The sequence below is a fragment of the Camelina sativa genome, chromosome 7 (genome assembly GCF_000633955.1).
Source record: "Camelina sativa cultivar DH55 chromosome 7, Cs, whole genome shotgun sequence".
In the NCBI taxonomy this organism is placed as follows: Eukaryota; Viridiplantae; Streptophyta; class Magnoliopsida; order Brassicales; family Brassicaceae; genus Camelina; species Camelina sativa.
In genome coordinates this window covers 24,664,654-24,680,719 of record NC_025691.1, presented here as the reverse complement: position 1 = coordinate 24,680,719, position 16,066 = coordinate 24,664,654, and the positions used below count along the sequence as shown (strand labels likewise).

The 16,066-nt window shown below is 33.9% G+C and overlaps 2 long non-coding RNA genes across 2 annotated transcripts; both read right to left on the bottom strand.

The window, feature by feature from the left end:
• LOC104702404 lies at window positions 319–1,271 on the bottom strand. The gene is made up of 5 exons (XR_753989.2): window positions 1,146–1,271; window positions 1,006–1,064; window positions 885–927; window positions 725–788; window positions 319–637 (listed from the first exon to the last, which is right to left on the bottom strand). It is a non-coding gene; the product is annotated as an uncharacterized LOC104702404 (long non-coding RNA).
• LOC104702403 lies at window positions 1,980–3,715 on the bottom strand. Its single transcript, XR_753987.2, has 8 exons — window positions 3,493–3,715; window positions 3,341–3,391; window positions 3,117–3,238; window positions 2,841–2,924; window positions 2,567–2,703; window positions 2,352–2,437; window positions 2,146–2,209; window positions 1,980–2,044 (listed from the first exon to the last, which is right to left on the bottom strand). It is a non-coding gene; the product is annotated as an uncharacterized LOC104702403 (long non-coding RNA).

Here is a 16,066-nt window from a genome sequence, read left to right as displayed (position 1 = left end):
GGGACACTGATCACAGGGATCACTTCACATAAAAAGTAGCCACGGTGACAAGCATATAAGAGTAGGATCAAACACTAGGAACATATGCAGCACGAGAAATACAGAGAAATTAAAAAAAAGAGAAAGAGACAAGTAATTAACCTCGACTATCTAACATATAAGAATAAGAGCAAACAGTAGGAATATATGCAGCATGAGAGATACAGAAAAAGAGAAAAATACCAATGGCACAGAGAACAATAACATGAATAAACCACATGTCCTGCCTTAGGCATTAGAGGAGCTTAATTGATTACAAAAAAAAGACATTGATTACAAAACCACTTGAAATTGTTAAAGTATAAGAACAAACTCGATTGGAATAGATGCAGCATCAGAGATACATAAATTAACAGAGAAAAAAGTGGAAAGAGACCCGTAAGTAGTGACGCTTTTTTGTTATGTAGCATGAGAAATACAAAAACAGAGAAAAAAGAGGAAAGACACCAGTTAGTAACATGATGCTTTTCTCTTATAAACAACACCTGCAAGACGAATAAACTTCATTAAGATCGTCTTCCCTCTGCAACAACTCTCTGGCCTTTGTCCTGATCTCGATGAAATCTGGATCGAACTTCTCACAGAAAGATTCCAATGCCTGATGAAAGAAAGCAACTTTTTATATACAAGAATTTGAGATATGAATCCAAAAGACAGGTAAAAACTGAAGAATATGTAAGCATACCGTTGAATACTTTTGAGTAGGAAATCAAACAATTAACAGAGGGAAAATGTTTTCTCTGGGCAAGCTTTTTGTTTAGAAACCAAAGTGAAAATTCAAAAGATATATCACCAAAAGATCAAGTTATGACAAGGGAAAAAAAAAAAGAGAGAAGATATCTTACGATTTAGATAAGATCTTGGAGAGACGGCATCCTTTAAGATAAACTGAGACATTAGTAGAACAAAGGATCATGTGGTTGTAATAAAGAAGATGATAATAATAAGATATAGCACAGAAGAAACCTAAAAAGATGACATATCTGAAGAAAGATTTATCATATCAGTCCCGGTGCTTCCACCATCTGCATCAAAGAGAGATATTTCCGTTAAAAAGACAGTAAATACAAAAACTAGTTAAAGGATAAAGTACTCTTGAGTCTTACAGTTGCAAGGGTTTTGACTCTTGTATGAGAGAAGGCTTATAATTTTTTTGCAACGGTTTTCTTTGGAGAAATGAATACACGATGATCAGATCATAGTTTGCTTCCAAAAAACCTGCAAGACGAAGAAAGAAATCTAAGTAAGAAAAAGAGAAGAAGAAGAAGAAAAAGACGTGTTAAGAGGAAGAACAAAACCCCTGAAAACCCTTGCACAGAGAAGAAGCGTGTCCATCAAAGCCATCACTGATCGATAAAAGCATCATCCAAAACCTAAAACAACAGAACGACAAGTAAATAAAAGCATCATCCAATGATGAGATCCTTACCGTCTTCCTGATTCGCTGCAAACCCAATACATGAAGCTGGACACATGAGAACAAATCATACCTCACCAACAATAGCGAATCTCAGAAAGTCAATAGGGGAAAAAAAATCAAAGAAGAAAAAACATACCAGAACAGATGATGATAGAGGAGAAGATAAGATTCAACAGAGCAATCCCATTGCCTCTGACTCGACGACGATCTGCATCAAAGAGAGGAAATACTTTCAGCGCTTATATACAACAACAACAGCAAAAACCACTTATATAGGAATTAAGAATTGGGGAAAAAGGAACAACCAAAAGGAGAAAACGCTTGACAACGATCAATCAAATCCATCACCGACGGTAGGGTCTTAGACTGAAAACGTAAATGCCAGCGTCACTAGGTAGATGAGCGACATTACCTGAAACATCCAATAAAAAAAAAAGACCAAAACATGTTAAAAACTCGCTTATGGTGCAGTACCAAACTCAAAATCCAGTTAATGAAAACAATTAGATGGCTGAAATATACCAAAGGGGAAAGAGGAAGACATATGTCAGTGTCACAAGGAAGATGAGCAACATTACTTGAAACCTGAAACATCCAATAAGAAAAGACCAAATCATGTATGAACAGTCCCTCATGAAGGGAAAAAAGAAGAAGATGTATCACGGGATATAATGAAGAAACGTTACCTAAACAAATGATAGACGAGATGATAAGATTCAACAAAGCAATCCCAGTGCCTTAACTCGATGTCTGCATCAAACATAGAAGATATTTTTGACAAGTAAATAACATGTTATTATAAAGGAAAAAAAAAAGACAGAACCAAAGTGAATTTTCAGAAACAACTAATAGAGATGCGTTTAGAGCAAACGGTTTAGGGATGCGAGGTAACCTGAAAGTTAAAATCAGAAATCATACGCACTCCCACAATGTTTTTTCTTCAAACCTTCCACATTGTAATCCCGGTGCCTCGACGATCTGCATCAACGAGAGACAAATATCATTTCACCTGAAACATCATATAGAAAAGACCAAATCATGTTTGAAAAGTTTTAAACTCAAAACCCAGTTACTAAAAAATAAGATAAAAAGATAGCTGACATATACCAAACAGAGATGTTTTGGATTTGTGATGGCACAGCCCTGATGATTAATAGAGATACGTTTGGAGCAACGAACCCATGAGAACGCCTGAGGAAGATCAGTCAAAGCCATCACTGATTGATAAAAGCATCATCCAAAACCTGAAATAACAAAAACGGCAAGTTATAACATATTATTAGAAAGAAAAAAGAAAAGAAAAACAACAGAACGAAAGTGAATATTCAGAAACAAATAATAGAGATGCGTTTAGAGAAAAAAGGTTTATGGATGAGGTAACCTGAAACTGAAAGTAAAACTCAGAAACCATAAGCACTCCCACAATTCTTTCTCTTTAAACCTACCACACTGTAATCTCGACGATCTGCATCAAAGAGAGACAAACATGTTTTTCACTTGAAACCTGGAAACATCCAATAAAAAGACCAAATCATGTTTGAAAAGTCCATGGTGGCACAGTTCAAAACTCAGGAAGCCAAAATTCAAAATCTAGTTTATAAAAACAAAGAAAGAGATAGCAAAGAACAGATATCCCAAAGGGAAATAGAACAAGAACCTGAATAAACCTGAAAGAGAGTTGCGTCATTCAAACTAAAGAGATGATTGCATCAAAGAGTTTTTTTGTTACCCTGCACCAGCAGCGAGTACACGGATTGAACGCAAGAGCCAACTATTGTCCTGCAACATCAAAACAAAATGCATAAGATCAACTAAAGTTTCATTCTCTGTCTGTGATTTAAAAAAGAAAAGAAAGAGATGATTGCGTCAAAGAGCTTTCACCTCTGCACCAGCAGCGAACAGACGGATTGAACACAAGAGCCAACTGGTGTCCTGCAAGATCAAAACAAAATGCATATGATCCACAAAAGTTTCTTTCTCTCTATGTTATTTTAAATAAAAGAGATGATTGCATCAAAGAGTGTTTTTGTTACCTCTGCACCAGCCGCGAGCACAAGGAATGAAGGCAAAAGCCAATTGTTGTCCTGCAACAACATCAAACAAAATGCATAATTAGTATCCCAAAGGGGAATAAAACAAGAACCTGCAGAAACCACATGTCCAGCCTTGTGCATCAGAAGAGCCCAGACTTAGCAGACCTAAGAGACATACCAATTAAAAAAAAAGAAAAAAAAAGAAGCAAATCAGCGATATCGATCAAAGCATCATCCACCAGGAATCTACAACAACACAAGGACAAGTTATATAAATCAAACCGTATAAAGAGGAGTGAAAAGTTCAGAAGCAGGGATTGTCCTGCAAGACGAATAAACTTACTTAGAGACTCGCGTGTTAAGAGGAAGAATAAAACCCCTGAAGACAAAAACATACCTCACTAAAAAATAGTAAATCTCAGAAACTCATTAAGGGAAAATAATAGAAGAAAGCTACCTAAGCAACCGATGATAGAGGAGAAGAGGAGATCCAACAGAGCAATCCCAGTGTGCCTCTTACTCGACGACGATCTGCATCAAAGAGAAGAGTGGAGCGTTGTATTTATAGATAAGAGTGGAGCGTTGTATTTATAGATAAAAAAAAGTATATTATGACGGTCAGGATTTGTTCATCTGAGGTTTTAACGGTCATTATTATATTTCCTTTTCCTAATTTTCCTTTTCCTATATTTCCTTGTTTTACTGAAACGACTAAACTATTTCCTCTTTCTATTTTTCTTTTTCCTGTTATTATTTTGATTTTTTATTATTTTTTCTGTTATTTCTTTTTGCTTGTTACAGTGGCCGGTCCAACTAGAAAAAAATATCAACAATGTTTGGGCAATATGCAAAACAAAAATCTCTACGTACGCTTCTATTCCTATTTTCTTTTCTTTTTTTTTTTTTCTTTTTTCGGTAGCCGTTATTCCTATTTTATAAAAAAAAATATATATATATATATATATATGTTTGTTTGCCCAAAAAATACAATAATAATTTTAAGTATATGGTTACTTGGTGAGATAATGATTATTATTGTTTTAATGAAGAGAATATATCACTTGGTGAATGATAATGGTTGACCTGTAGTCTAGTTCTGAAAAAAAAATCAAAAGAATTGATTTAATTGGTCCGCAATTTAAAAATAAAAATTCTGATTTTATTTTTTATTTGATTTTGAATTAGATGTTTTTATAATAAAAAAAAATATTGTATACAAATAGTGGAAACCAAATAATGATTTATAAAAAATAGTTAATTTCCTCAAATTATACACTTAATATCAATCTCTAATAAAAAAAGGTTGGATAATTATCATGAAATAAAATTCTATAGAAACGTAAAGACAACAAAATGGAGGAGGAAGTGAGAGCCATATACTGAGTTTCAATCCCTATAGTCTCTGGGTTTGTTAATACAAGTTCCTGAGGATTATTAAAATTATGTTGGTCTTGTTACTTTAAAAAAGCTTGTTTGAATCTGAATCTTTTCTTTTTTTTTTGGTGAATGTTTGAATCTGAATCTTGAATGAAGACTCGATCAATTCTTTAAATTTCGGACCAATTAAATAAGCTTAGTTCTGTTCCTCTTATGTCACTTTGATGAATCTAAGTAATATAGAGATCACAAAATTAATAACAATATATTCTATATTTATTATTTAGATATTTATATATTTACAATAATTATAGTTTAGGATACTCTTGTACTATATAATTCTATGTAACCTAAAGTTTATGATTATGAAAGTCAATATATTATTTCCTAAATATTAAAGTATTTTTCTCTCATCAACATTCAACATGGTATCAAAGCAGTTTATACTCGAGTTGCAATCTAATGATCAAACTCTTTTTTTTTTTTTAATTTTCCATCTAATTCTTAAGATATATGCTTCAAACAGTTCTTTCTTCTCTTCACTTATCATTTTTCTTTAGTTAAAAAATAATAATAATAATTTCGTCTTCTTCCTCTTCGCCACCACAATGTAGCAATCTCCATCTCTGCTACCGTTGTCACTAGTCAAAGGCGACACTCTCACGGCCACCTCCCAGGTCGATTTGTGGTCAAGTCCATCGCATCATCCCTAAGCTATTTGCTTCTACACGACAAGTGTTGTTTCAGATCCAAGTTGATCTCTTCTTCAAGATGTCCAAAAAGACTTCTTCAAAGCTATATGCTTCCTTACCTTCAGAGACAAGTATTGTCCTAAGTACTTTCATGTGTCATTTAATTCTAGCACAATACGGTAGATCCGTCAACCACATGGTTTAAGCACAACGTTTTGTAACTCCAATCGAATACAACATCATATATGATCAATCTCAAGCCATCATTTCCGCTTCGCTCATGACACCTTGAGTTTGAGGGAACGTATAGAGATCATCAAATTAATAACAGTATATTCTATATTTATTATTTAGATATTTATATATTTACAATAATTATAGGCTAGGAAACTCTTATACTATATAATTTTATGTAACCTAAAACTTATGATTATGAGAATTAATATATTATTTCCTAAATATTAAAGTGTTCTTCTCTCATCAACATTCAACAAGTAATTTATTACCCTCATAGTTGTTCAGTAAACCTGTTTGTCAAAAAAAAGAAGTTGTTCAGTAAACCTCTGTTTCAGAGTGTATATATACTTTCATTGATTGTGAAACAAGACCAATTAGTTGAAGCCCGTTATAGAAAAGGCAAAACAGAAACAGAAACAAAAAATAGAAACACGAGTACAGTGTAAACCTAAAGCAGTCTTTATATCTTTAATTTATTAGTTTCCATAACAAGAATATATTTAGTGACCAAAAAAGCATGTAATTTAAATAGAAAATATAGCATCAAAACAAAACAAAAAAATACGACAAATGTGGAAAGACTCTCTCTCCCCTACCTACGCCGGTTACGTCACGTGTGCCCTCTGTCTCTCTCTACATCATAGTATTCACATTCGAGTTACATTTATGGAGTAAACCTACCATCTCATCCCTAAATACCACTTTTATTGATAATATTTTCCAAAATTTTAACATGTAATATATATATTATAATCATAAACCAAGTGTGATTATCAATAATTGATAGATATACAAATAATGATTGGTACAATGTGTAGATTTTTTTCTAAAAAACAACAGTAATATTCTTATATTCATATCAAGTATTTTTTTATTGTTATCTTTTGTCACGTCACTTTGATTTTAGATTATCCATTTTTTTACTAATTAAGCAGGTTTCTTACGGTTTCTTAGGAGTTCCATTGACCTACTTCTTCGTTAAATTATCAGCTTTCACAAGCATTCATTAGTCACTTTTTATTTTTGGCAAACAAATACTTTAATAGAATTTATGTAACGATACATATGTCCCTTAGGGCATTTTTTGCAAGAGCATATGCTTGGCTGTTACAGTTTTTAGAGATATGCGAGAAAGTACAGAGATCGAATTGAGATAATAGAGATTGGGTATTATATAGAATCCCATGGAGTTCCTTCGGGAAGGTCTTCCCATTGATAGTTTGGACTAGCACTTGCGAGTTTGAAGTGAAATTAACTTGGTTGAAACCCGATTCAGTAGCAACTCCTACTGTTATGAGAGTTGTGATAATAGGGTTTTCCACCCAGAGTTTTAATTCCCTATGCAGTTGTAGTACAAAGGGTTATCAATCCAAATGATTGTTTATGCTAGGAGGAAGGATGCAATCAGAACAATGCAAGTCAAGCCAAGCAATAATGAGGTTTTGTCTAACAATCCTAAAATAATAAAAGAAAGGAATATAAACAAGGAATCACACGACCTAAGCACTCGATGCAAGCATTCGAGTACAGGATCGGGTGGGGTGATCGAGTAAGCAAAGAAGGTATGAACAACTCGAGGGGTTACTCAAAGCAGGTGATCGTGTACCTGTTCGGGTAAGGGATCGAGTGATGAATAAAAATGCAAGCAATTAAAATACGAAAGCTTCTAAGGATGGGGTAATCGAATCCTAAGTGTTCTTGACTAATACGGATGTCTTACATACCTCAAGCAAATATTCCCTAGACAATGAATCTCTAATATCTTGTTAAAGCACTTTCGTGATAGAAACAATCAACCTTGATCATTCCCCTATCCAACTCTCGTTGGAGAAACATGACCAAGCATGCAATAAGAACCGATTCATTATTGTTAGTAAACCCCTTACTAATCTAATCTCTTAGGCTAAGTGAGTAAACCTCTAGCATTGGTTGATTCAAGCATTTCATCTCCACCTCTCGGTGGTAAAACGCTCTAGATCTAATCTCACCCTCTCGGTTTGTTGACAACATTACCAATCTAGAAGGGAATCTATTAAACATATACAATCAAACTAAGACATCCTAACCAATCAAGAACACGAAATCATCTATCCCATCCCTAGAAACTTTACTACACTACTCGGAATTTATTGCAAGAGAAACAAAAGCATATACGAATGAAAATTGCATTGTAATAAATGATAGAGTAGAGAATAAAGAGTACAAAGTAGAGGTCTAAAGAAATGACAAAAAGATATAAAATAAATCCTAACAAAAAAAGGTGAAAAGTGTTTTGAGTCACTCAGTTCTCTCACAGAAGCTCTCGCTCTCTGGTTTGAGGGTCTGCGGCATGCTCGTTTGCAAGGAAGAAGAGGAGGGGTTTATATATGGAAACCCCTTTGCCTAGCTTCCCAGTCCTGCCCGAGGGTCTACTCGATGGGGTGCACGAAGATGAGTTCGGGTTAATCCTCGGGTAGATCTTCGGATTGTCTTCCTGCTCTCGGATCCTCCTCGATCGTGTTGGGGTTCAGACTGTTCTTCCAGCTCGATGGCTCCTTTGGGAACATGCTCGGATTTGTCCTTGTTTCTCCCCATTTTAGGCTCTAAAGCACTTGTTTTCATCCAAAGTATGCAAATGCAAGAATGCAACACCCTAAATGGCCTAAAAGTGAATTCCTACAGTTAATGACCTAAAAATGCTAAAGTAAGGGTATAAATAATGCAAAATATGGACAAAAAAGGATGTTAAAAACATGCAAATTAGAGAGTTATCAAGTTGCTAGTGCTTCGGCCATCAGGGGTGATTGGATGTGTGTTGTAGTTGAGGTTCCTTGGAGAAGAGTATCGCCAGCTTGGTCTTTGAAGATCCAGCCGCATCCTGTGTTTCCATTCTCTCTCCAAGCTGTATCGGTAAAACATGTTATTTGATTCGAGGGTAGAGGTGACGACCGCTGCTTGGCAATTGCAGATCTGGCCATTTTGATTGTCTGTTGAGTTTGGGTCTGTTGGGCTTCCTGCCATTCCTTTGCTCGGGAGATAGCAAGAGATAAGGTAGCTTTTGTTTGGGGTTAGATCTTATTAAAGATTAGTCGATTTCTGGTTGTCCAAAGGGTCCAGAGGATCCAGGGGGCGAGTGGACCTAGAACAACTCTGGTGGGTGGTAGACATCCGAGTCTTGTGGTTTGGGAGAGTCCAGTCATGAAAGTCGATACCTCTTCCAGATTGAAGGTTCCTGCCAAAGGTGCCATCTTCCAAACGCCAATGGCAAACAAGCATTGAAAAAACAGGTGGGTTTCAGATTATGGGCTACCACAATGTGGACAACCTGTTTCGGTGGCAATCTGTCTGGTTTGAAGGTTCGAACCCACGAGAAGGGCGTTTCGGGAAGCTTTCCAGAGAAGTAGTTTGAGCTTTGGTGAGCACTTAAGATTTCAGATTTCCTTTTTCCATAAGAAATGAGTTTCAGGATTGTGGTTCAAAGTTGTTGGGGATGAGCTTTGTATCTTCGTCTTTTCTTTCAGGATTACATGGTATCCAGATTTTGCAGTGTATATTCCATCCGATGTTGAAGTCAAGCCCAAGAATCAGAACCTCCTTTCTTGTTTGGGTTTAGCTGAAGGATATCTTTCTCATAAGCTGGGAGGAGTTGTTGGATCAATGGAATATTTCATTCCTTCGAATGTGGTAGGAGGAGGTCTGCAACCCGCATATGCTGAGTTTCTTTTGATAGAGGGCCAATTGGTATCAGTGGTTGGTCTAGCGAGATCCATGGGGTTCTCCACACAGGTATCGTCTCACCTGTGCCAATTACTTTCCCCAAATTTGATCTTAATAGGTCACGACCTAAACATATGCTTCTCCATCCATGTGATGCGTGGTTTGGTACAGGGCTCTCCAAGAAGGAGGACGATTTACAATATTTCCCCAGCAGTACCTTCGCAAGGAGGCATGAAGGTTGTGTGATAAGGCGCCATCCAATCTTTGCTAACAGGGCATCATTAAAGGTTTGTATATCTCTGAAGCCCAAACCACCATCTGAGAAGGATTTTGTCATATTATCCCATGCAATCCAACACATTATTTTCCTTTCAGGTTTCTCATCCCACCAGAACCGAGTTAAAGCATATTGGATGCGGCTGCAGAGAGAATTTGGCAGCTTAAAACAAGACATCGTGTAGGAGGGCATTGCTCCTAGGACAGATTTAAGAAGTGTCAGCTTCCCCGCTGAGGATAGGAACCTGGAAGACCAGTTAAGGGCTCTTTGCTTTATTCTATCCACAATCATGGTGAACAAATCCTTCTTTTTCCTCCCAAAGAGCTCTGGTAAGCCTAGATATTTGCCTTGACCCCCTATTTTGGTGATACCGAGGTCTTGTTTTACCCTGTCTTTGATGTCACTCTTTGTCTTGTTTGAAAAAGTTATGGAAGATTTGTCTTGATTTATCTTCTGTCCCGAGGCTTCCTCGTATCTTTAAAGGATTCTCTTTAAATGGTTGACACTAGTTTTATTTGACTTGCAGAAAAACATAGTGTCATCAGCAAAGAGGAGATGATCAACCCGTGGGCTACCTTTTGCTACACGTATGCCCGGTAGTTGGCCATGAAGTTGAGCTTTATTACAAAGGCCTGAAAGGACTTCACTGCACTGAATGAAGATGTATGTAGGTCACCTTGTCTGATACCGCGACTTGGTTTCACCAATCCTTTTGCCTGGCATTGAGGAGACAAGTATAGGAGACTGTTTGGATGCATTGCATGATCCAGGTTATCCATTGGGTATGAAAGCCCATTCTTGTTAGTACTTCCTCTATAAAGTTCCATTCCAGTCTATCGTACGCTTTACTCATATCAGTTTTAACTGTCATATAGACTCTTTCTTGTGTAGCCGATGTTTTCAGGTAGTGGAGAGCCTCGTGAGTGATGAGGACGTTATCCGTAATTGCTCGACCTGGGACAAAAGCTGATTGGTTCTGAGAGATGCAGGTTTGTAATATTGGTTGGTGCCTCTTTAAAATGATTTTTGCAATGATTTTGTAGAAAACCGAATAGAGTGCTATTGGACGATAATCAACTATACGTTTTGGGCTGGTGATATTTGGGATTAGCCTAACATGAGTCACTTCTTTATATCCAGATTTTTGTTAGTCTACAAGTTGAAGCGACAAAAAATTGTTAATCCACAAGAAAAATCTCACATAACTAATCTTAAATTCCACATGATCAAATAAGATAATTAGGAAAACAAAGTACTGTATCGTTAACAAAAAAAAAACTGAAAACACAATTGTGATCAATTAGAAATATTTCAGCTTTGCATCTTTGTGACTTTGTATACATACACGAATCGGATCAGTTACTAATTAGATATCAATCTTAACATTTTTGGAGTATATTTTTGTGCCATCTTTTTTTATCAAACACAATCATTTCCTTATTTGATAATATTAATTTCAAATTTCCTAAAATCTATCTACCTAATTTAAAGCTATATGTTAGATTAAAATATAATTCTCCTTTCACTTTTATTTAATCTTATCTTTAATTATTTGAATTACTATTTAATACATAAAGTAAAAAAAATATTAGATTTATTTTCAGCATATAAAGTGATTTGAATTTTTATAAACGGATATATATTTTAAAAATCTATCTTAACATTTTTGAAGTATATTTTTGTGCAATAATCTTTTTTGAAATGATTTTCCAAAAAACCATGGTCTTAAACGCTATTAATCACCATAAATTTGATTTTAATCATATTTCATCGTATTTTTGACCATGGTTTAAGACCATGCACAAAACCATAGTCTTAATTTTTTTTTGATTTTAATCATAGTTCATTGTATTTTTTAAAGTACATATATTTATTGTTCTTTCAGAGTCAATCCATATAATTTTATTAACAAGTACTGTTAATTATTGTAAAAACACCAAAATAAAATATATATATATAAGTGCATCGATGTTACAAAACAAAAAAAATTACTATGGGGTAAATTTTGCAAATACAACATATTATATATAATATTCTAATATTTATATTAACTAAATAAAATCTGATTATATTAATATAATAACTTATTTAAATGATTTATAAAAACGAATAGACACATGGTGTACCACGGGATAAATTATAGTACAATACAAGCATACAGTAAAAAAAAACTTTATTCAGAATATCAATTATATACTGCTATATGTGCACGGTTTAATTGGTCCCCCACCCTGTATTTGCAACTTTTCGCCCATATTTATGAAGGCTTCGTCTGTCCCCATATCTTCAAAACCTTTCACATTTATTGCCATCCACTGTACGCATATCTTTACATGTAACATAACTCCATCAAATAATCACTAAACTGGACCAAAATTCATACACTAACCAAAAATATATCGTATATATCCATCACTATATACTCTACGAATCAGACTACTGGCGTGATGATATTGTATATAAATGATGTATACAATATAAATGATGAAATGAGTATTATATTTGTAAGTTTTATCAATCATGTAATGGTACGGGACAAAAATTTATTGAGTTTACTATCTCGAAGTGTTTTCAGTTAGAAACTAAAAATTTATTGGGTTCTTCTAACAGATAAATTTAGAATGAAAATCTGGTAGAATAAAAAAAGCAAAATGGGAGGAATAAAAGATTGCTTGTGAAGAGAAATGAGTGAGAGAGAGAGGTCGTTCTCTTCTCGGGTGTAGCAGGTCGGTGCTGCCATTGTCCTTTCCCTCTTCCTCCATTCATTTATTGTTTCTCCACCTTCTCCTTCTACCTTCATCTTCTTCTTTCCTATTATTCTTTTTTTGTGTATTTTTTTTCTTAAAGTTAGCGATGGAGGGTGACTCATTTAGATAATTTTTGTATCTAGTCCAATACAAAAAAAAAACAGTAAATTTGGTGTTATTCAATCAGTAGTTTACTCTTGTTATAATTTGTTCAAGAATCATATTTGATACAGACATATTAAATACAAACAGACAAAGACGAGCAAGGGACCCTCTTGTCATTTGATTGACATATACTATAAAAGAAATGTGACAAACAGTCATCTATATTCATTTTAGTGACTTTTGTTTCACCTAATATCTCAAAGTTTAGTGTCACATATACTGTATATTATTACTAGCCCCAGTAATTCTGTATATTTTATACACTAGTCCCTGTTACACAGAACCAGTACACCGTTTCTGCTTGACAACTGGTTTTTAACTTTGATTATTTTCACACTATATGAATAAATAAGTGAAATAGTGTTAGTGAAATGACGTGCGACTATAAAAGTTTTCCAAAATTATATATACCAGCCCTTTCTGCTTGAATATTCTGCCAAAATTAATGATACTTTATTAATTTACCACAGAGAGATTAATTTCATACATGATAAAGTTTACTTTGACAGGGCCAATAATATTGTTTTTGTGACGCAGAGGAACAACACTATAATATATAGTAGACCGACGGTATCACTTGAGCAATAATGAACTGAAATAGACATTGTAAATAAATAACAATTTTGAGAAGGATAAAAAAGAGCTAGAGGTCACAGAAATATCATCAGTGCTATAGAGATAGACCCCCTGGGAGGGGAAAATATATAATTTTAGATTTTTTTTTTTGTCGACATATAATTTTTAGATTATACTAGTAAAAAAGAGTACAGAAACTATGTTATATAATAAACATTTAATAATGGGATAGGCTTAGGTAAGCCTATGCGGCAAGGACAGCAGGTTTTTTGAATTATTGGATGAAACATTTTGCTCAATGTAGAGTTTTTACTTTTTATTATAAATCTAATAAGGTAAAGGAGTAATTAAATAAATAAATGTGAATAGGGGGGGTTGTGTAGGGGTTAGGGTAAAAGAATGACTTGGGAGATTTAACATAAGATCGTGTGTGCATTTAATATAGTGAGAGATAGATACTGTTGTACGTTTTCATTTATTATCTTTTTTTACCTGATCTCTTTTTTTCTTTTTTTTTTCTATCATTCTACGCACGTTCCACCGCCGACTATCTGATATCTTCTACTATTTCAATTTTTAAAAATCTTATAGTAACATTTTAATATCAATAATATTAATATGTAGTATTAAAAATTACTTTTCCAATTATTTGTTTTTTTTTGAAGAAAAAACTTTTAGTTCAGGAAAAAGCATGAAAAGCAAAAGTCTGGTTTTGTTGCAGTATTCTCATTCGAATTTGGCCATTTTGTTTTCACACAAATAGTTTTGCTTCTCAAAAACAAAATTAAATATCTCTAAACTAATTTCCTTTATGTGTACAACAGTTCCAACGCTGATTTTGGTGTTTATATATGTTTCTGTTAACATGTATTTTTAAAAATTAAAAATTTTAGTTTTTGAAGCTTAAACATTCTCAAGTTTATATAAACATACTTAGCCAAACACAGAACAAAAAGTGTTTAAGACTAAAAAAACTTTTGAAAAAATACTCTAAAATTACGGACTTGTATGTAATGTAATACAGAATTTATATAACCGTTGAGAAATAAGTATAAAAGGAAGTGGTTAAGGTAAAAAATAAGGAAAATAAAGGAATTAGGATCTCAGGGCGAATGTGTATAAAATAATAAATAAATTAAAAAAGAGTTCTGACTCATGAATGTATAATGATATGCTTACACCCGCACGCATAAACCTCTGCCATCTTTTACTACTACTGCACACTCTTTTTCCTTTTCTTTTCTTCAAAGTAAAATTTATTTGCTGATAACCACAAAGTGTAACTGCATATAATGTAAAATCTGTTCAAGTACATTATTTATTTCACATTTCTTGAAATCTGAAAAAAAACTTTATATTTACTGCATATAATGTAATTTGTTTGGGTAGAGAAATCCACTTGGTCCTATGTATGTGATAACCTCATTATCCGTATCTTCAATATAACGGTTTACTCATTTTAAACTGCATATGTCAAATGTTCTAATGATATCAGTTTAATAAAGGTTAGATAAGATTAAAGATTATAGAAGGCATATTTTTTTAAAAAAAAGAGTGTGTTTATACAAAACTGAATATCTTTACGAAAAAAAAACCAAAATCAGAATTCGACTTCAAAACAAGAGCCGAAAACGTCAACACAATTTAATACTATATTATATAATTAATCATATATAACATTTAAATTTAGGAAAGTACAAAAACGATACTGTAATGATCCATTGACCAATCGAGTAGTCATTAACGAAAGATCATAACTTAACATCACCCAGTCTCAATCAAAACCACAAGACCATAAGAATTTTGCTAAAGTAGTATAGTGATAAAACACAAAACGGCAAAAGTTGTTCTACAGTTTAGATTGTTACTACATAATAATTAAATTACTTTACTTGCATAGGAAAAAATAGGGAAAATAGAAAGAGACTCCTGGAAGCTCCCCAGGTGAGGGCAAATAGCAGCCCCCCTGCTCCCTGAATTTCACAGCCTTTATCATCAATGCTCCTCTAACCTCAAACACTCAAAATCCACTCATCTATACATACACCTCTACTTACACACCCCACACTCTCTCTCTCATACATACACCTCTACTTGTGTGCCATTTTTGTATATAAATATATAATCTTGCACACAATAAGGCTATACTTCCNCGTATCTTCAATATAACGGTTTACTCATTTTAAACTGCATATGTCAAATGTTCTAATGATATCAGTTTAATAAAGGTTAGATAAGATTAAAGATTATAGAAGGCATATTTTTTTAAAAAAAAGAGTGTGTTTATACAAAACTGAATATCTTTACGAAAAAAAAACCAAAATCAGAATTCGACTTCAAAACAAGAGCCGAAAACGTCAACACAATTTAATACTATATTATATAATTAATCATATATAACATTTAAATTTAGGAAAGTACAAAAACGATACTGTAATGATCCATTGACCAATCGAGTAGTCATTAACGAAAGATCATAACTTAACATCACCCAGTCTCAATCAAAACCACAAGACCATAAGAATTTTGCTAAAGTAGTATAGTGATAAAACACAAAACGGCAAAAGTTGTTCTACAGTTTAGATTGTTACTACATAATAATTAAATTACTTTACTTGCATAGGAAAAAATAGGGAAAATAGAAAGAGACTCCTGGAAGCTCCCCAGGTGAGGGCAAATAGCAGCCCCCCTGCTCCCTGAATTTCACAGCCTTTATCATCAATGCTCCTCTAACCTCAAACACTCAAAATCCACTCATCTATACATACACCTCTACTTACACACCCCACACTCTCTCTCTCATACAT